Genomic DNA, 21799 nt, shown 5'->3' on the forward strand with positions numbered 1-21799 from the left:
TCTCTCACACACACACACACTCACTCTCTCATACACACACTCACTCTCTCATACACACACACACTCACACTCTCACACACACACACACACACACACTCTCTCTCTCTCTCTCTCTCTCACACACACACACACTCTCTCTCTCTCTCTCTCTCTCACACACACACACACTCTCTCTCTCTCTCTCTCTCTCACACACACACACACTCTCTCTCTCTCTCTCTCTCTCACACACACACACACTCTCTCTCTCTCTCTCTCTCTCACACACACACACACTCTCTCTCTCTCTCTCTCTCTCACACACACACACACTCTCTCTCTCTCTCTCTCTCTCACACACACACACACTCTCTCTCTCTCTCTCTCTCTCACACACACACACACTCTCTCTCTCTCTCTCTCTCTCACACACACACACACTCTCTCTCTCTCTCTCTCTCTCACACACACACACACTCTCTCTCTCTCTCTCTCTCTCACACACACACACACTCTCTCTCTCTCTCTCTCTCTCACACACACACACACTCTCTCTCTCTCTCTCTCTCACACACACACACACACTCACTCACTCAAAAAAACGTGTGCGACAGAGTTATAAGTTCGAGTGCCTTTTTTCAGAAGAAAGTGATACCGTTTTACAAGACAATGCTGCATTTAAAAATAATTATACGCTCTATAATAAAACCGAGTTCGCCTTTAAGAACACTGATCATGGCTTCCAGTTTCCACCAAAAAATCATAGGTACTGTAGATCATTATGGGACCTCCTTTAGACAGTCTAAAAGATTTCAGAATCGCTCGGCCACTTTGTATAATTTCCCTTTTAAAAAAAGAAGGTCGCATTCGGAGTGTCCTACTCGCTTTTCTGAAATGAGACAGTCTCGATAACGTATGCAGCCTTCGAAGGCGCCCTTCTTTCACAGGAATTCTGAGGATGCATGAGGTGTATCCTTCGCTGCTACAGATAACCCACAATTCTTTGCGTCGCCGTGAACAACCGTTGTTAATTTGAAAACTGCCGGCGCCGGCAGATGTAACGTACACACAAGCGCAGATGTGGTGTTTACAACTTACCTTAATTCGCCTCGGTAAAAACGGATAAACTTTGTTTTTAATATCCTCCTCCTTTTTTTCTCTAACAGATGTCTGCTGTACGTACGCTGCAGCTCCTCAAACATTGAACAAAATAAAACAAGTAAAAGCATTTTTTTTTTCAAATTACTTTCCAAATTTAGAAATAATTTTCCTTCATTTAAGTAGTGTGAGAGCGCAACGATGCTCTAAATGTGTTGGCATAGCAACGTGATACTTCCGGTTTCCTTCTCCGCCTGTCCTACGAAGCCGTCTCGTTTAATTCTAGGTTGAGGACACTTCGTATATGCATCCTACAGAGGATTCGACCTCCGGAGGGCGCAGCCTTCTAAATGAGACACAGCTTATGTTACTTTGGCAAAAAAAAAAGTTTACCGTGGTAAATGCATGTTACATTTCAAATTTACACGTTTTTCATCAGTGAAACTTAACAGTTAGAATTGAATAAAATAATATTCCATAAAACTCAGGAAATATGAAAAACAGAAATATCGTTTTTACAGCACGTTTCTACCAAAAATCTTTTTGAGGTCGATCTTTTCGCTCAGGCATGTAATTGGACAATACCGCTGTGCGCCACAGAACTGGTACTGGGAAGCCCTCTGTCTTTCCAGCGCCGTTTGCAACAACATGCGACCAGGCCCATGAAATATGCAAGTTTCTCATCTGATTGAAATCTACAACATCCAGGTTGCTATTTTGGTAAATAATTTTCAGACATTTCGCGAATAACCCATATTTGTTTGTCATACTAAAATTTGTTTTAATTAATAATAGTTATAACCTTTATGTTGACTATAAAGTTTGTTAGCCGACTGGCTAATGATGAATGGACAACTGACTAACGCTTGCAAATTCAAGCGCCGTGTTCATTTTGTCCTGCATAAATTTGGCTAGCCTTAGAGCTACTAATGAAAATACAAAATGTTTATCCTAAACTTTGTGTTTGAAATCCAGCATATTTATTGTTAAACATAAGACCATAATATGGAACGTATTTGTACCTATGCAGTGCTGGAAGCGTAATGTTTCTGTGCTAATTAGATCAAATGAACTCCAATGTGTGCCTTATAAGAAGTCGTTTTGCTGTCCTCACCGTTAACATTGATACATATACAGTCTCTGTTGGACTTGCTTGTAGGTGCTGGTTAAGCTCTTTGTCCTGAGCCTGAAGGTCCAGTGACAGCAGCCATGTTTCTCTACAGCCTGACTCAGCAGCGGGCAACTGGCATCTCCCATGCCATCCATTGGCAACTTCTCAGGTATGTCACAGAACAATAGCACATCGTCCTGGGTAGTTTTTTAAAAAGCTGAATATTTTACTTATATTTGTCAGGGTATCTGGAAGTGTTAGTGAGAATTAAGCATGATGTTTAAATCTTAGGGGTTCTTTTTTATATATATTTTTTTAACCAGGAACTAAGCTGCGGGAGATTGTTGTTTCCAGTGGGAAAATTCTGGAACTGCTGCGTCCTGATGCCAACACTGGTAAGGTCCACACGCTGCTTACTATGGAGGTGTTTGGTGTCATCCGATCCCTCATGGCCTTCAGGTTGACAGGTGGAACTAAAGGTGAGCAACTTGGTTCTGATTGTTGTTTTGCATAGTACATATAAAGAGATTTGAATTCTTAATATGGATCTCTTCTCTCATCTTGTAATAGACTATGTTGTGGTTGGAAGTGACTCTGGCTGTATTGTGATCTTGGAGTACCATCCTTCCAAGAACATGTTTGAAAAGATACACCAGGAGATGTTCAGCAAGAGTGGCTGCAGACGTATTGTGCCAGGGCAGTTCCTCGCTGTGGACCCAAAGGGCAGAGCTGTTATGATAGGTAAAACTTGACTATGTAGTAAGGACTAAAGTTGTAGTAATTTGTCATGCGTTAGGATAGCAGTTTGATTGTTTTTTTTTACGATACCGGTGCTAAATCGATACTTTTAAAATGGTACCGGTGCCTGAACCGATACTTTAAAGAAAGAAAAAGATGGATAGCATAAAAAATATAAAAAATAAATATACATAGCATTCACATGCTCCTCGTATGCTCTCATTTCCCGAGTTGTGCTTCCCTTACTCTAAAGCCCTATTCGCATGGGATTAGTATTACCTGGTGACCTCCAGTTATTTGTAGTAATTGCGGAGGTTGTCTGTGATCCTAATCCCGTGCGAATCGGCCATGTCTGTATACTAATTTGTAAAGTAAAAATTCCCCCGCAAATGACCTACCATATTTTGCCGAACACCGAGGTCCTGTGAGAATCGGCATCTCTGTGATTTGGCCAGCATTTGGCGGATCGGATATCATTTTTTTAGGTTTTTGTTTCCTGTGCGCCTTTTTATCCACCTTTCGTGAAGAATGGAGCTGTGTTGGAGTGTTTGATAGTATTTTGGGTACCACGGACGTGCACAGACATTGAGGGGCAGGGGCTCAAGTGGAAAAAAGGGCACTCCTCATACACTCATGAACAAAATTTTTACCTTTTATAATGCCATTTTTTTTCTAAAAGTGTGCATCATCTTTCCAGTCAAATTCTTAACTTGAATCAGTCAATTAATATTATAAGTAATTTGGGCTGTTACCAAGCAAATGAAATCAGTATTGACAAAATTAATCTTTGCAATGCAGAGAAAACACAGAAGCTGCATTAGAGGGGGCATTTAGATGCATTTACAGTTTAATGCAGGACATGAATGTATTTAACCTGCAGTTACAAATGCATTAATACCGTTTTGATATTTTAAACATAAAACGTTGAATACTGATATTTGAAATTATATAAAAAAAAAAATGAAATTATACTTTAAATGTGAAATTAAAACTGTCAGTAGGTGGCAGCAAGTCACTGTTAATAAGTGAGTCATTGCGATTGAACCAAAGCATTTAAACGGTTGATTCATTCACAAACAAAACAGCGTCATGTTGCTGTTGCACAGAAACGCAAATTGGAATTATGTGTTGGCGAAATAGAGCAAAAACAAACAATATTGTGTCTAAAATGTAAGTGTTTTAATTAGGGCTGCACGATAAATCGCATGCGATATTAAACGCGCATCTTGTCAGTAAAGCCGGTTCTTTAATCAGCGGTAAATCTCCATCACGTGCGGGCTTTCACATGGAGCAGCATTAACTACACAGAGCCGTTGTACACAGAGCCGTTGTTCACCGACAAGCTGCGCAATATATGACCGTGGTTTTGCGCAGCTTGTCAGTGAACAACCCTGATTACAATCTATCGATAAACACATACCTTGTGTCCTCTGTTTCTGTTTGAGTCCGCTCGCTCTGCACCACCGCAGTCTGCGGATTGAAGAGCGCACTGAAAGATGGGGAGGAGACGAAGTCTGCCGCTGTTTTCATATGAAATTTAAAGAGGACTGAGGCGATCACACATTTGTGTACAGTTTATGGAGCTAATCGCTATAGTCCCGCTAAAAATGGCCTGGCGATGCCCATGCATCTTGCGTCCATTTCGGAGAACCAGGACAACTATTTCAGTCGATCGCTCAGGCATTTAACTGGCACCGAAATATGCGTTCTGATTCGGTTCTAGTACATACCGGATACATAGGGTTTCGTTACCCAACCCTACAGTTCAACCAAGAATGAAAATTTGCTGAAAATATACTCACCCTTAGGCCATCCAATATGTAGTTTAGTTTGTTTCTGGAGAAATTTAGCATTTTATCATTTGCTCACTAACCGATCCTCTGCAGTGAATGGGTGCCGTCAGAATGAGAGTTCATGCTTTTGATGAAAGCATCACAATAATCTTGTGAAATAAAAAACTGTGTGTTTGTATATTTTCCAAGAATATTTTTTTCAGAGAGCCCAATAAAATGGCATTTTCAAACAAAGGGTGCAAAATGTGCCATAAATAAGTAGAGCTGTCGTGTAGCTCATCAACAAGCTCATCTATATTTTGGATGGACTGAGGGTGAGTAAATTTTCAGCAAATTATTTTGGGGTGAGCTATTTTAATCAAAATGATGCGTTCTCTATGGCACCTGGGAAAATTTAATTTGCATTGTTAAAATGGGAGAAGCAGAAGTTGGTATACATCCTAAATAGAGATGCAGCTGCCCGCCTTACCATCTCCTCCCCTCTAGAGGCCCACAAGGCTAATATACTCGTCTACCATGTGGTTGGTGTGGATGTGGGCTTTGAGAACCCCATGTTTGTCTGCCTGGAGATGGACTATGAGGTCAGAGTCATTCTTCTAGTGCAGTGGTTCTCAACCCCAGTCCTCGCGTGCCACCTCTCTGCATATTTTGCATGTCACCCAGAAATGAAAATTAGGCTGTTTTACTCACCCCTGAGGCATCCTAGGTGTATATGACTTTCTTCTTTCAGACGAATCCAGTCGGAGTTATATTAAAAATTGTCCTGGCTATTCCAAGCTCTATCATTGCAGTCAGCGGGTGTTGCAGTGCTTCAATCCAAAAGAAGTGAAATAAAAAGTGCCCATCCATAAAAAAAGTGACTCACACTGCTCCAGGGGGTGAACAAAGGCCTCCTGTAGCGAATCGATGCGGTTTTTGTAAGAAAAATATCCATATTTAAAACATAATAATCTAGCTTGCGCTCACTGTTGTAAACGGAAGCAGTTCCGGGCAGATGCCATATGAGGTCAACTTTGCGCATGAGCTGCTCAGAAGTGAGGAACGCGGAAGCGCAGGGGAGAGATCGTGATGTCTGTCAGCCGTCGGCGATGGCATTGTCTATCGGCCCAACCCTAATTCACATCACGTGTTGTCATCTTGAGCCTACGGTAATTTAGACAGTGCGAGAATGCCGCTATATACGCTCCCTTCGAACTAGAATCATGGTGGAGTATCCTGTGATGTCTACTTCACCAGGAACTTGTGTTCGAATAGAACAAACTAAAATATGAAGTGATGAGATGCATGCAAAACATGCAGAGTGGTGGAATGCGAGGACTGGAATTGAGAACCACTGTTCAAGTGCATTTGTTTTCAACCAAAGGGCCAGGAACTGAGCAATCTTCCCAAGGGGACTGCAGGATGACTTAAAAGTAGTTAAAATAATGCATTTATAATATATTAAATCTAATCTAAATTAAAGTGCTAAACAAAATCAAGATGAAAATTAAGACCAGATATTGAATATTGAAAAACTTGTGGAATCACAAAATGTGATTTAATTAAATTTCAAACTAAAAGTAAAAGTAGCGTTGTCATAATTACAGCAGAAATACCAGAAATATCTATAGCCTACATATGGGGGGCCTTCGAATATTTAGTTTGGACAGTGGTGGTCCTTTGAGTCAAAAAGGTTGAACCACTAAACTAATGGGGGAATAAAGTTCACATTAGTGGCCTGATCAATTCTAAGTTGCCTAGAATGTAAACACAAGCAGCTAGCTGAATACGGAACAGCGATTCTTTTTAAATTGGGGTGTTTTTGCATGTAACCAATGCCATGATACTTTTTCATCCTGGTTTTTTCATGCTTTTACAAATACAATCAGTCAGGCATAGGCGGAGCGTGTGTAAGGCTGGGGAAGGCTTAGCCTTCCACTGGCCACGGGGACTTGGGGCAAAAATGCCCCTGGACAAACAAATTAAATCTATTATGTCTGTTGCTAACAAAGTGAATATGAACAGACAGTGTCAATTGCAGCATTAAATTAAATTTAATTAATTAAATTAAGATCTGCTCATGTTGCACCGGATTTCATTTTAGGCATTTTTACAGTGTTGCCCATTTTAACCAATCACACACACATCTGTTGAGCTTAGGAATGCAATGGCCAATCAGAAGCGTTCAGATGAGTCATTGTTCAAACTCATCAGTTTTGTTGAGTGCGCGCACGTTCCGGACTCTTGCGAATTCTCTCATCATAAACAACAAAGCGCAGATGTACATACAATGTAAGTAAGAGATAAATTTAACAGTGTACAGCGTCAGTGATTATAAAGATAGTTTTGTTTTTTTTGTGAGTGCTTAAACTCGCGATAGATACTTTCTATATATCATTTATTCGCTGTTTTAATAACAGTGGAAAGGAAACTTTATATAATTATCAATTTCTAACATTTTTATTCAATTGTAATCACGTTAAATACAAATTCAGTCCCATTAAACATTTTTTTAGCCTACATATGACACCCATGTCTGGTTCTTGCCTAAAAAAAACGGGTTTATGATGTTTAAAGTGGTCATATGATACGATTTCAATTTTTCCTTTCTCTTTGAAGTGTTACAAGCTCTTGGTGCATAAAGAAGATCTGTAAAGTTGCAAAGACTAAAGTCTCAAATCCAAAGAGATATTCTTTATAAAAGTTAAGAGTCAGTCACACCTACCTAAAACGGCTCGTTTAAACACGCCAGAAATAGTTCAACTTGGCGCTGTCCAACACCGGATCGACTTTCACCGTGGACGAAGCGGAGTCCAGCCCGGGGTCGTCACATGTGGTTGCCGCAGGCATCACAATATGGTAAGGGACGTAACATTTCCATCACACGTTTGAGGAATTCGGCCAAACACAACGCACTGGATAGCTGGCCAATCAGAGCTCACCTCGCTTTACTTTTTCAGACCGATGAGCTTTGTAAAAATCAATGCGTTTCAGAAAGGCGGGGGATAGAGGAGAAACAATGATGTACAGTATGTGGAAAATAATGTTTTTTTTTTTACCTTAAACCGCATAAACACATTTCATTACACCAAATACACAAAATAATGTTCTTTTTAGCAGCATCATATGACCCCTTTAATACATTTGGCTGCTTTTAGCCTTACCCTGGACTTGATTCACCATCCGCCTATGCAGTCAGGTGACACATGTCTGTAACCCATAGTTATAAATGGTTTTGCAGGAGGCAGATAGCGATCCCACTGGAGAGGCTGTGGCAAACACACAGCAGACTCTGACCTTCTATGAGTTGGACCTGGGCCTCAACCACGTGGTGCGCAAGTACAGCGAAGCACTGGAGGAACACGGCAACTTCCTCATCACAGGTTCTGACCTTTTTCAAATGTCAGATTTCAAAATGCTAGATAGGGATTCACAAGCTAGTCTGTGTTGCAATACCTTTAGCAGCTCATTTGTTTTCTAACACTTATTTCAACATAATTGCTTTCAAGATAATAAGTAAAAAAAAAAAAAGTGAATCTAAATTTACTTAAGTTTGGGGTCAGTTAGATTTTTTTTTTTTTGGAAGAAATTACTTTTATTTAGCAAAGATGTGTTATTAAATTGAATGATAGTGACAGAACAGACATTTATAATGTTACAAAAGATTTCTATTTCAAATAAATGCTGTTCTTTTAAACTTTTTATTCATCTCGAGTCCTGGAAAAAATCACTTTCCACAAAATATTAAAGAGCACAACTCTTTTCAACATTGAGCACAACATTTTCATATTAGAATGATTTTTTTTTTTTTTATGAATCATGTGACACTGAAGACTGAAGTAATGGCTGCTATAAATTCAGCTTTGCCATCACAGGAACAAATACAATTTTGAAAAAGAAAAAAGAAAACGAGAATTTTTGAAATAGAAAACATTATTTGAATTTGTAGTAATATTTCACAATATTACTTTTTTATTTTTATCAATTAAATGCAGCCTTGGTGAGCATAAAGATAGTTCTTTCAAAAATAGTAAACATTTTACAAACCCCAAACTATTGAACGGTATTGTAGATTACGAGTAATTTTTTTCTGTTGCGTAAGCGTTGTGTCAGAAATGATGAATATCTCCATGTCTCTTCTCTGACTGTTTGGTGAAGAGATTGTTTTGATATCTGATCTTCATGGATTCAGTTTTGCTTTTAAAGGAGAAGAATGTAGCTAAATGTTTTATGAGTTTGTGTTAATCTGACCTTTTACCCTGTGTCGTAGTTCCTGGTGGTTCGGATGGTCCCAGCGGTGTGCTCATTTGCTCTGAGAACTACAAAACCTCACCTACAAAAACTTTGAGGACCAGCCGGACATCCGTTGCCCGATCCCACAAAGAAGGGTGAGTTTGTGTGGTTTGAGCACAATAAACACCTTGAAATGTCTAAACAGCTATTAGTATTGAAATGATGAGCTTTTCATGTCTCTTCTCTGACTATTTAACTGGAGACACACAAAGACCTCTGATCATAATAATCGTTTTTGACCTCATATGGTTGTTTAGTTCTCAGTCATTGTGTTTACAGAAAAAAAATTCAACACAGATGTGACCACAGCGCTTTTCTCTTTCAGAATGACCTGGATGATCCTGAGCGAGGCATGATCTTTGTCTGCTCTGCCACCCACAAGACCAAATCCATGTTTTTCTTTCTAGCCCAGACAGAACAGGGAGACATTTTTAAGGTTATTCTGGAAACTGATGAGGAGATGGTGAGCACAAAACTAGAGACCTAACTTTATCATCTGTATGTTTTTCATGGACATACAGAGGTGATGAAGCAAAGTATAATTACATTAAGATACTGTTGTATTCAATTCACCACAGAAAGTCTGAATTTCCTACTTGAAAATGTGCAATTAAAAACTCCTTGAAGTTGTGCTTGCAACTTGGAAACTTTCAACCTAGGCTTTGTAGAAATGTGGGTGTATGACCTTACCCGAACACAGTTGATGCTAAATATTTACTTTTATGCAAATAAAATGCATTGAAATTTTTTTCTACCTTATACCTGTTAAGCAGATGTTTGCAGAGAAAGGTGTGTGAAATGCTGTTAAAACCTCTGCTGAAAATTGCACGCCTGCATAAATACAGTACAATATCTGACTTTGAATGGAATGCAGCATAGCATAGTGGTTTTATTAATGAAACTCACAAGGAAATAAAGTGAATGCTGTAATATAACATTGGGTGCTTCTAGTGAACTAGAGAGAGCTGGTATCAGAATACACACATGAGAGGAAAATGCTGGAAATTGATATGCTATCTGTCTGGATTAAATATGTATTCATATTTTAGGTGACAGAGATTAGGATGAAGTATTTTGATACCATCCTAGTGGCTACAGCCATCTGTGTTTTGAAAACTGGCTTTTTATTTGTTTCTTCAGAGTCTGGAAACCAGTACATTCCTGTTCTATGTTGTACATTCTTTCATTCAACTAAAAATAACTGAATACCTCTGATTTGGTGGCATTTCCCAAGTGTCAGTGCAATAACTAGATTGCAGAAGCTGATAATAAGAGGGAGGAATGTGGGAGCAGTAGTTTCAGTTACCTGAATGTAACTACTTCTCTCATGTTCTTTTTAACCTGAAGCTTTTCATTAATCTGCACTGTAGAACACATTGTGTTGAACAGCTTTGGAAGTGTGAATCTAAAACATTTTTGTTTGTCAGCTAACGGTATCAGATTGCCCACTTGGGTGATGATGGTGACGAACCTGAGTTTTCCTCTGCCATGCCTCTCGAGGAGGGAGACACATTCTTTTTCCAACCTCGACCTCTTAAGAACCTTGTGCTGGTCGACGAGCAAGAAAATCTTTCTCCCATCATGTCCTGCCAGGTGTGTAAATGTGTGTATTGCAGTGAAGTTAAATTCAAAATGTTATGTTCACTCTCAAACTGGGATTTACTGACGGGAAGTGGGATTACAAGTTGGCATGAGAGCAGATGTTTGGGAATGAGTCACTGCTTGGATGACAGTGCAGTATTGAACAGCTTGTTTTGTAGTTACCAAATTGCTGAGTGTTTAGTCAGACATCAGTATGGGTAGTCGAGTGTATAAACACTTAAGACTTAGTTTTTCTCCTCTTTGTACCATCAGTTCTCTTATGTAATGAAGAAAATTAATCCAAAATGCCTCTGTAAGGAGTGGTGAGCCCACAGACAGAACTGTACTGCAGATTGCTGATTTGGCTAATGAAGACACCCCGCAGCTGCATGTGGCAGAGGACCCAGATCTACACAGAGTTTTGAGACACGGACTGGAGGTTTGTGTTGCTAAGAGTGACATTTCCATGGCAGCTTTCACAGCATGCTTGCAAAATGGAAATTTGACACCCACTGCATTAACAGCAAGTCTTTCGCAACGTATGGCGGTTTTATGGTTTAGGTTCTAGGTTTTTCCAGAGACTATTTATATTTTGATGTGTTAAAGAATACATGTCATTTCCAGAGGTGTAAAGAGTACCTAAAAACCATACTTGAGTAAAAGTACAGATACCTTACAGTGAAAATTACTCCACTACGCGTCACCAATTCCAAAATGACTTGAGTAAAAGTAACAGTACTTAAGTATTTTACTGCACAAGTCAAAGAGACATACAGTGGGGAAAAAAAGTATTTAGTCAGCCACCAATTGTGCAAGTTCTCCCACTTAAAAAGATGAGAGAGGCCTGTAATTTTCATCATAGGTATACCTCAACTATGAGAGACAAAATGGGAAAAAAAATCCAGAAAATCACATTGTAGGATTTTTAAAGAATTTATTTGCAAATTATGGTGGAAAATAAGTATTTGGTCAATAACAAAATTTCATCTCAATACTTTGTTATATACCCTTTGTTGGCAATGACAGAGGTCAAATGTTTTCTGTAAGTCTTCACATTTCTCATTTTGTCTCTCATAGTTGAGGTATACCTATGATGAAAATTACAGGCCTCTCTCATCTTTTTAAGTGGGAGAACTTGCACAATTGGTGGCTGACTAAATACTTTTTTGCCCCACTGTACAAGTGAAAAATTGTAACGTCGTGGAGAAGCCAATGAACAAACTGACTACAAACACCACGGGAGACAGGAAGTGACATAAAAGTCCAGGGCAAGGCACAGAGAGCATGAAACAAAAACAAGAAAGAGTTGATTTGTGAGGAGAGCAATCACGTTTATTTTCTAAAACCAAAATTAATAAACACCTCAAAATTACAAAAATCAAACAAACAAAAAAACCAATATCTTTCAAAAAGTTCTCTTCAGTATAATAGATAAATAAAATAATGTTAAGTAAAATTAAAAAGCCAAAGCCTTCTTGCAGTGGATGTGCTGGTTTGGGCCTCATTGCTGGCTGCAGTCATGTCCTCATCTCACATAAACTAGCCTTGTTGAAAAGTTTGGATGAGTAAGGGCAAAACGCACAAGATGCAGTACTTTCAATGACCTGTAATAGGCAGTATCACGTCTTTTGTAGCAGAAATAAACTGCTGCAGAAAAAGCTAGGTCCATGCGAAATGTAATGTGTAATTGCAACACTCATTTCAAATGTGGAGGAGTAAAGAGTACAGATACTCATTCAATAATGTAGTCAAGTAAAGAGTAAAAGTTGCTAATATCTTTGATACTCAGTACAACTACAAAGTATCCAAAAAGATACTGAAGTACAGTAACTAATTACATTTACTCCAATACTTTACACCTCTGGTCATTTCAGGTTTCAGAAATGGCTGTTTCTGAACTGCCCGGTAACACCAATGCTATGTGGACTGTCAGGAGACATATAGAAGGTAAAAGACCCATTCATATAGTGTGTGTGCATGCATATGAACTATGTAGACATGTTTGAAGTTATTCAGCAAGCATTTCTTAGGAGAGAAAAAATTTATTTAGACACGTCACTATTGCAAAGTCACTTTCTTCACAGGAAAGAAACGTAGGAATGCGTTTAAACCTTTTATGGTTTTGACTAACTGCATCAAGATAAGCAATCATGCCATATATTGGCTTCTCGAGTCATGCAGGACCACAGTAGCTGATTTCTTGGTGCTTTTTGCAAAAGATTGAAGTGCTCGCATGCATAGAAAAGTACATTCTAGATTCTCCACTTTATTTTTGCACGAGAGCTTTTCACCAAGTCATATTCTACTAGATCAACAGCATACAAGGACATTTGCTGGGCATGCACAGTGTAGGTTGGGCTTTCAGAAAATGTCACTGTCTGCCAGATATTTCTCTGAAATCATGTGATTTGCTATGAGATTTTTTTTGTCCTGTGCGTGCAGCCTGAGCTTAGCAAGGGTTTATATTGTGGTCTGTGTACTGTAGTGTTTGAGGGAATCAGTTTCATTTTGACTGTGCAGTCTTGTGAGAGGTAAGCAAACAGTGAATTATGGTTTCACTCTCAATAGGAGCTTGTTCATTCACTGCAGGTTTTTTTTATATACGATTACAGAAGAGATTTTAAAGGGATAGTTAAATGCGTAAAAATGCATAATGAAGAATGTCATTTACTTCACCCATGAACAAATGTCTTATGGGCTTGGAATGACCTGAGGGTTGAGTAAATGCTGACAGAATTTTCATTTTTGGGTGAACTCTTTTTAATGTTCTCAACTCGCAAAAGAACAGATTTGACGTTTTGAAGGGCGCACACATAACATTCATTGAACAAGTGATTAAACATTTGATTGAATTTCACCTATTTTGTCATCAAGTTTTGGTTTCCTTTTATGGTTTCAAATTTGCCCACATTTGGTAAAAGTTTCCAACCAGAGAATTGTGGGTTTCCTTTTCACAGATGAGTTTGATGCCTACTTCATTGTGTCTTTCGTTAGCGCCACCCTGGTGCTTTCTATCGGAGAGACTGTGGAAGAAGTGACAGACTCTGGTTTCTTGGGCACAACACCCCACCCTGTCCTGCTCGTTGCTTGGGGAAGATGCACTTGTACAAGTGAGCGACATCTCCTCTGACCTACATGCATGCACAATCTCCCATTGAACCTTTTCTCTTCCCTTGTTAAAGGGATAGTTCACCCAAAACTGAAAACTATCTTTTACAGGTTATTTTAAACCTGAGTTTCTTTCTTCTACTGATCACAAAAAGATATTTTGAAGAATGTGGGTGACCAAATTGTTACCCACATATTTCAAAACTTGAAATGAATTAAAATTTTTGGGTGAACTATCCCTTTAAATGAATTAGTTTATTCCCAACACATAGATTAAACAATAATGCTTACTGTTCCATTTATCTCATTCAAATGGGTTTTGTTTCATTTGCTGGTTCTCTACATATCTACCCAGATGGGATCCGTCACATCCGTGCAGATAAGAGAGTGAATGAATGGAAGAGTCCGGGGAAGAAGACAATTGTCCGATGTGCTGTCAATCAGAGGTAGGTGGTCATTGCTTTGACTGGAGGAGAACTGGTCTACTTTGAGATGAACCCAGTATGTTGGCAGACATACTTTTTATCTTGTGTTGTCACGTGAATTTTCATCTTTTGTTTGAATGTTTGTCTTTCCATTAAGTTTTCGCTTTTTCTTAACAGTTCGGGCAGCTGAATGAATACACTGAGAGGAAGGAGATGTCTGCGGATGTGGTGTGCATGAGTTTGGCAAATGTGCCCCCTGGTGAACAGCGTTCCCATTTCCTGGCTGTTGGGTTGGTGGACAACACCGTCCGCATAATCTCCCTAGATCCATCCGTAAGATGCTCTTCTTTCATTGGTCAGCTGATTTAGGCATTAAAACAAGGATTCTAGTCACTGTGCCCACTGAACACTTTACTGTAACAGTCCTTGGTGTGAAATGTGTAATCGCTTTGGCGACAGGACTGTCTGCAACCGTTGAGTATGCAGGCTCTTCCCGCCCAGCCAGAGTCTCTTTGTATTGTGGAGATGGGCAGAGTGGAAAAACAGGATCAGCTAGGAGAAAAAGGCACCATTGGCTTCCTTTGCTTCAGGTGATAACATAGAAAGGCGTGCATCCTATTGTGCTCCGATCAGGATTTTGGGAGGCGATCACTAATTGTCGATCACAGGAAGCAGTATCTGCCGATATGATCACTGATACAGATCTTTTTGAAGCCGCCTTTTTATTATGTAGAATTATTAATCAGGATTTTTACAGACATTCATTCAGGGCCTAAATTACATTTTTGAAAATGGGTGGAATTCCACTCTTAGATGACTCCTGTGGGGGGATTTTTTAATTTGAAGGGTGGGGGGGATTTTTTTTTAGACATTTTTCAAAAATATATAATTATCTCACCTAAATGTTTGATCATGCAGTGCATTTTTGTTTTTACAATGGGGCAATTGCTGCACAATAGCTTACACACAGTGCATCACAACTTTAATGGGTGAGGAGACAGTTAATGGAACCTTCAGCTCTTGGGCCTCCAAGTCTACAGCATTAGGGTAATAGCTGGATAGGCAAAAATGTGTATAAAGAAAGCACACTAGTGAGCTCACTTCTGCAACCTAAAAAGGTAAATGTGGCACCCTTTACAGTTAGCAAGCAAAAGCTGCAAGATCACTTCAAGTTACGAGGTCAAACTTTCAGCTTGAGTGTAACTGTCCTGTTACTTGATGACATGACTTTTCTGGACAGTCCATTGCTTGCTTCTTACCGTTATCACCTCTTTGTTTGTAGAATGGAGTGTTACTGCATACTGTTTTGGATCCAGTGACTGGAGACCTGTCTGATACTCGAACTCGGTATCTCGGCTCTCGTCCCGTCAAGCTTTTCAGAGTCCGGATGCAGGCCCCAGACGCTGTGAGTCACCTTTACATTTGATGTCTTTTGCAATGTCGCACAGCTTGCCAATTTGCTGACCTCATTACGTGACCTTTAACTGTGCAGGTTCTGGCCTATGTCTAGTCGTTCCTGGCTGAGTTACTCATACCAGTCCCGTTTCCACCTGACTCCATTGTCATATGAATCCTTAGAGTATGCATCAGGGTTCGCTTCTGAACAGTGTCCTGAGGGTATTGTTGCCATTTCCACCAACACTGAGGTAAATGCACACACATTGTGTATTCAGTCCATAATATGAACTAGGGCTGTGCGATATTGAAGAAAAATGCGATATGCGATACCTTGTTAAAAAATGCGATATTCAATATGCGATACGATATTGCTTAAAGTGTGTCAAATCAATTTCAATTATATTTAAAAAATATTTAAAAATTAAAATTATATAACCAATTTGTTTCACATTCTTTCTTGGAAAAATAAAGAATCACTACAACTTCTGAAAGTGACCAGCAGTGTTACAAATCAGAAAATGTCATTTTAACATCAATGTGAACATACAAAAAAACAATTAATGACACTAATTTTATATCATTGTAACTTTGCTTTCCATACACTTTAAGTACTTCTTCATATACCACAGCAAAAACTATAGTCTGAGAAAGTTCAAACATGATTAAAGGCAAGTGAAGTCAGTAAAAGAAAAAAAAAGAAATGCACAATTTACAAGCATAAATAAAATAAACTGTAGTATTCAGATACAGAAATTTTATAATTTAGTGTAAAATAACACTGCATAGTGTTCACTGTATGAATTAAATTTAGATTAATCTTTGTTATAGCTGTTTTGTTGTTTGATTAACATTAGTGACATATTCAGCAGCACGCATTTATAGACTGCTGTCCCTTTAAATCCGACTGCATGGATCCAGTATAATGATACACTGCCAATGATTTCTCAGCTGTTTACATGCATTTAAAACATAACCAACTGCGTTTACGAGAATGATCGTCGAGACGGGTACTATTGACATAATTCTGAGTGTATGTGTCTGTTCAAACATGAGGAGATGCGAAAGACGAATCAACTCTGTGTTCGCACGCTGTCTGAAAAGCGTCTCTCTCTGTGTGTGCGTGCACTTTGCGCGTGTGCGTCAGAACTGAAGTTACGCTGTGCGAGATGCGGCTTGTGCACGCACTTCAGGTGTGAGTCACACAGCAAGACAAGACGGCAAAGTTGTTTTCTGCAACTTATTGCACTTAACTCTTTTTAACGTCAAGCAATTCTCTGCTATATGCATCGAACTAAAACTTTGACCTTTTGCAACGTTTTGATTTAAGTAGCCTATTATTAAAATGATTCAGATATTGCACGCCCTTGCGATATGCATATTGCGATATTTACATTTGCGATATTTCGATATATCGTGCAGTAGTGCTGTGTTCAAAATATCGATACGACGGTGTATCGTCACAGAGATTTGACGATACGAGCATCGATACAGCTGGCCCTGTATTGATATTGTGGCACGTGTGCAGCAGTGGACCGCGCTTGATTTGTTTAAAATTTTACAATGTTTAAAATTGAGTAGAAAAGGGCGAGGTTTCTAAAAAAATAATGAATAGAGCATATATAGGCTACAACAAGGTTTAATCTGGCCGCAGAGGAACACAACTGGGTTGCCTGATATAAAGAGACGTAATCCCCGAAACAGAGCTTCCCACTTGCGCAATACGGAAATATCTGCTAAATGTGCTACTTATCTTTGTCAACCTGGCAACCATGAGCACGTGCTCGCTCTCTCCACTGTGGATAAAACGCCCTTGCTTTCTGAAAACACCGCTTAGCTTGCAGTTTAGCGACCTCCACTTCAATCTATTCTCAGAAAAGTGTTATTCATCAACTGTTCATTTACGACACAGAGAGAGAGGCTGTGTATGTATGAATTACCACCGTTTTGTCGCGTTTCTCTATTAACAGTAAAGCTGTTTAATTCCTTTAGAAACTGATGCTACCAGCTCCTTGAGAAAGATAATGTAGCTCTTTAGCGATTAAGCTATTTAGTTAGTAAAATCACAAAATAAGGGCAACTAGTACAGACCTCCAAAACAAACAGGAAATGTTTTACCAATTTTACAGTGATTCCAACCTTTTCCCATATCACTACATGACTAATCAAAACAAATAATTCTGTCCAAAATATGTCATGCAGCAGCCAGCAAAACCATTTAAGTAAGAGAGGTCCACACTTCTGAGAGTTGCTAAACACCCTCAATCTAAAGCAAACATTTTTTAGGTTAATCTCTGTCAAGCAGCATACAGGTCAGTGAACCTGGCCTTCACAGGGTGCTGTTAAGAAATTATGCCTTTTTTTTTGTCTTCATCTCTTCTGGATTTTTTTTCCTTATCTCCGTTTATCATTCTCTCTCTCTCTCTCTCTCTCTCTCTCTCTCTCTCTCTCTCTCTTTTTTTTCTTTTCTCTCTCTCTCTCTCTCCCTCTCTCTCTCTCTCTCTCTCTCTCTCTCTCTCTCTCTCTCTCTCTCTCTTTCTTCCGTTTGACTCTCACACTCGTTTTCCCAATATAATCACTGACTGAGACAGAATTTCATTGCATTCTTGTCAGAAGTTGTCCGTCATGTCTGTTTTGTGGCTGCCTCATCACAGCGCATGTTTGCATGGGTAATTCCATGTTGACGAGCCATAAAAGTGACAAGCACTGTGAAATGTGCAAGCAGTGGTTACTGTGGTGGTCCCTCAAAGATAAATCATATTGATGCCGTTCTTTCAACAGTTGAGTGTATCTAGTAAGAATAAACGGTCCGCAACTGTGGTGTAAAAAGGCTGCTTCTGAATGTATTGCTTAACATAAAGTTCTCTTGTTTATCTGCAAATTGTTCCAAAAAGATTCTTATATACACTATGTGGCCAAAGGTTTGCGGGCGGCCACTTATAATTAGGGGGTTTGGTTTGGTCCTTTAATACCAGTTAAGATGAATCGTAATGCTACTACATACAATGAAATTCTTGAGAAATTTGCACTTCCAACTTTGTGGCAACAGTTTGTGGAGGGCGCAAGTCTATTCCAGCACGACAATGCCCCTGTGCACAAAATGATTTAGTGGTTCTGGGGTGGAAGAACTTGACTGACCTCCACAAGCCCAGACTTGAACCCCACAACTCCTTTGGGATGAATTCAGACTCGGTGACCTTGACCAGAGCCTGAACTCACTGATGCTCATGTCTGAATGGTAGCAAATACCAACAGCCATTTTCCAACTTACAGTGCTATGCCTGCTAGCAACCAATTAATAATGACAATTGCTCGAAAGTTAAATGCAAAACAAGCACATTGATGTACGCATATTTTTAGTCATAGTGTATCATAAAAACAAATTATTTTGTCTGCTCTACAGGAAATGGTGGAGGCAGCGGGAGAGGATGAAAGAGAGCTGGCTGCAGAAATGACAGCAGGTTTCTTGAACGAGAACCTGCCATAAGCCATCTTTGGGCATCTGTGGGCCTCACTAGTACGCATGATCAACCCCATTCAGGGCAACACACTGGACCTGGTGCAGCTGGAGCAGAACGAGGCTGCTTTCAGGTGAGGAATGTTGAACATATGGAATGAACGGGACAATGTAAATTTGTATGCAACTAGACTTGCACTTACGTACATAATTCAAAACTCCCTTCCCATTCTCCCCAGACCATTTGTTCAGAATTTAGAACCGCGCCACAAAGCGACCAACTTTAAGTTGGTCACTTCCATATCCCATATCCCACCTCTTTCTCCAGGTTGTCCGCGGGGTCTTAAAAAGTATTAAAAGTTGATAAATCAATTTAGAGAAAATTAAGGTCCTTGAAAAGTATTTAAAAGTCTTATATGCCATTTTCCAAGATATTCAATTTTGTATAATCTTTTCATTATGTATATTTGTCCGACTAGTGGGGTTCTGTGTTGCAAGATTTGACGTCATCTGTTACGGCGCTCACTGACTGACTGCACCGCTGCGTGATAGCGCGAGGCTTGTTGTTCCCGCTCTCGCTGAATTTCTGACCATTACCGCATACTCCCATCTGCTCCCGCAAACATTCTAATATTGTATATAATTTTCGCGATCGCGCGCGCACTGTGTAAAGGGAGCACATCTTACGATATAAGATATTTTTCAATGAGCTCAGGATCTGTTGAGGAGCAAATCCTCCAACATCTTGTCAGTTATCTCTCCTTACTTTTGACCCGTGATCAGTCAAATCTGACTTCTGCAGCTCGTGTTGGATGCAGGGTGGTTGTTGTTTTTTTCCACGAAATTGGGCTGCTTTTAAACTGTTGCCATGGGTTGATTTTCCCCAGTGGGTTAAAGGTTTGAAATATTGCATAAATTACATTTGGTTAAAATGCTTGCACTGAAACTTTTTGCATTCTACCTGTAATAAAACTGCTGAATGTTTTGGGCCACAGTAGTAGGAAGCATTTGAGCTGTGTTTATGGAAATGACATTTTTATATTTGGGTCATGGTAATTGCGCTACTTTGGACTGTTTGTTTTACTGGCATGGGCTTGGGATGCACAATTAAAATGATGTAATAGTTGTGATCATTATATTACCTTCCATGATCATTCAGACACGATCAAGTGCAGTACTACTGACACTGTCAAGTCTGCATCAAATCAAGCACTCTGTAATCACAGGTAAACTGTCTGATCAGTCAGGTGTTTGTCATGAGAAGTGTTCCACAAAACAGCTATGGTTTGCAGAGAGTTATAAGAGTTGATGTGACAAATACATCTTTCGAATATACTGTGTGAACTCATTGCCCCATTAGCCTGGAGAGCTTTATTTTCCCTCTTCTATTTTTTTTTTTTTTTGTCAGTTGTTTTGTTTATTGGTCTAATTCTTGTTTCTTTGGTTGCATTGGTTAGTCATTCAATTAATTATCTTGTGCTTCGTTCACCCCTTCTGAATTATGTTGTATTGATAAGGAGTTATCACAAAGTAAGTCTGTTTAGTTGTGCTATCTTTCAATCAATATATATTAAATGTAAGTTAAAATGTCGCCGATGTAACCGGTTAAAACTTGGAGTGGCGATAAGGTCTTAAAAGGTATTAAATTTAACTCCATGATTCCTGTATATTCCGTTTCTCTGACCTTATTTTCTTTTGTGTATCTTTTGCAGTGTGGCTATATGTCGATTTTCCAGTGGAGGCGAAGATTGGTATGTGTTGGTGGGAGTTGCCAGAGATATGATACTCGATCCGCACTCCGTTGGTGGAGGTTATATTTATACCTATCGGCTAGTAGGAGGTGGGGACAAGCTGGAGTTTTTGCACAAGGTGAGCGAAACAGGAAATGGCTTGGCATGAAACTACTGATTGGTCCCATGTGTTAGCTGGGGGCTCGGGAATGTGGAATTCCCCACAAATAATTAAATGTGCCCTAGAAATAATTAAGCATATCAAATCACAAAATGAAACTTTGGTGTAGGTGTTCTGGCCATGGCCCAAAAATGCCATGTTGTGAATGTTTGTGATCCAGTTTATATAGCGTTTAATGATGCTTTGACCAAGCTAAGTATCAAAGCCATGTGTTAAACAGTTCTTTTTTTGATCAGCTTCTTCTTAAACGAGATAAATTTGAAATTCAATTGATTTAGACATTGGTTCTGATTGACAGACACCCATGGAGGACGTGCCCCTGGCTATTGTTCCCTTTCAGGGACGAGTGTTGGTTGGAGTGGGCAAACTCTTGCGCATCTATGACTTGGGAAAGAAGAAACTTCTCCGCAAGTGTGAAAACAAGGTGAGATCTCACAGAATTTGTTTTTTTTTTTCCTAGAGGAAATGAACAAGATTTTTTTTCTCTCTTTAGAACATTGAATAATATGAGAGTAATGTCAGTGACCCATTTCTCTAGTACCTTGCTGTTGATGCATAACCACATGAAAAACATTAGCTGCATTTACATTGACCCTACCAATCTGATCGTAATAGGACTAGAAGCACAATCAGAATAAAAAGTCACATGTAACCACGTCAATCGGATTGAATTGGCCAGATCCAATTCAGATTTCGATCAGGTTGTAAGGGGCGGTTTATTCCTTTTGTAATCCGAGCGAGAGGACATGTATACACTTGATCGGATTGAAAACCAAAACTGGAAAGTAATGCACATGCGTCGTGATGTAGAAATAGCGTAATGACGTATGACACGTGGAACAAGCTGTTCTTCCTGGTGAATAAAGTGTCATAAATGAGTGTCTCGTCATTTTAAAACTCCCCCTTTACTCTGCGTCTGTGAAGTAGAGCA

General features: G+C 39.4%; 1 pseudogene; it reads left to right on the forward strand.

Annotated features, from left to right (window-relative positions):
• Positions 1-1667: 1667 nt before the first annotated feature.
• LOC107583873 (splicing factor 3B subunit 3-like) overlaps positions 1668-21799 on the forward strand; it is a 28462-nt pseudogene continuing 8330 nt past the window's right edge.

The sequence above is a fragment of the Sinocyclocheilus grahami genome, unplaced genomic scaffold, assembly GCF_001515645.1.
Source record: "Sinocyclocheilus grahami isolate Dianchi unplaced genomic scaffold, SAMN03320097.WGS_v1.1 scaffold55.1, whole genome shotgun sequence".
NCBI lineage: Eukaryota > Metazoa > Chordata > Actinopteri > Cypriniformes > Cyprinidae > Sinocyclocheilus > Sinocyclocheilus grahami.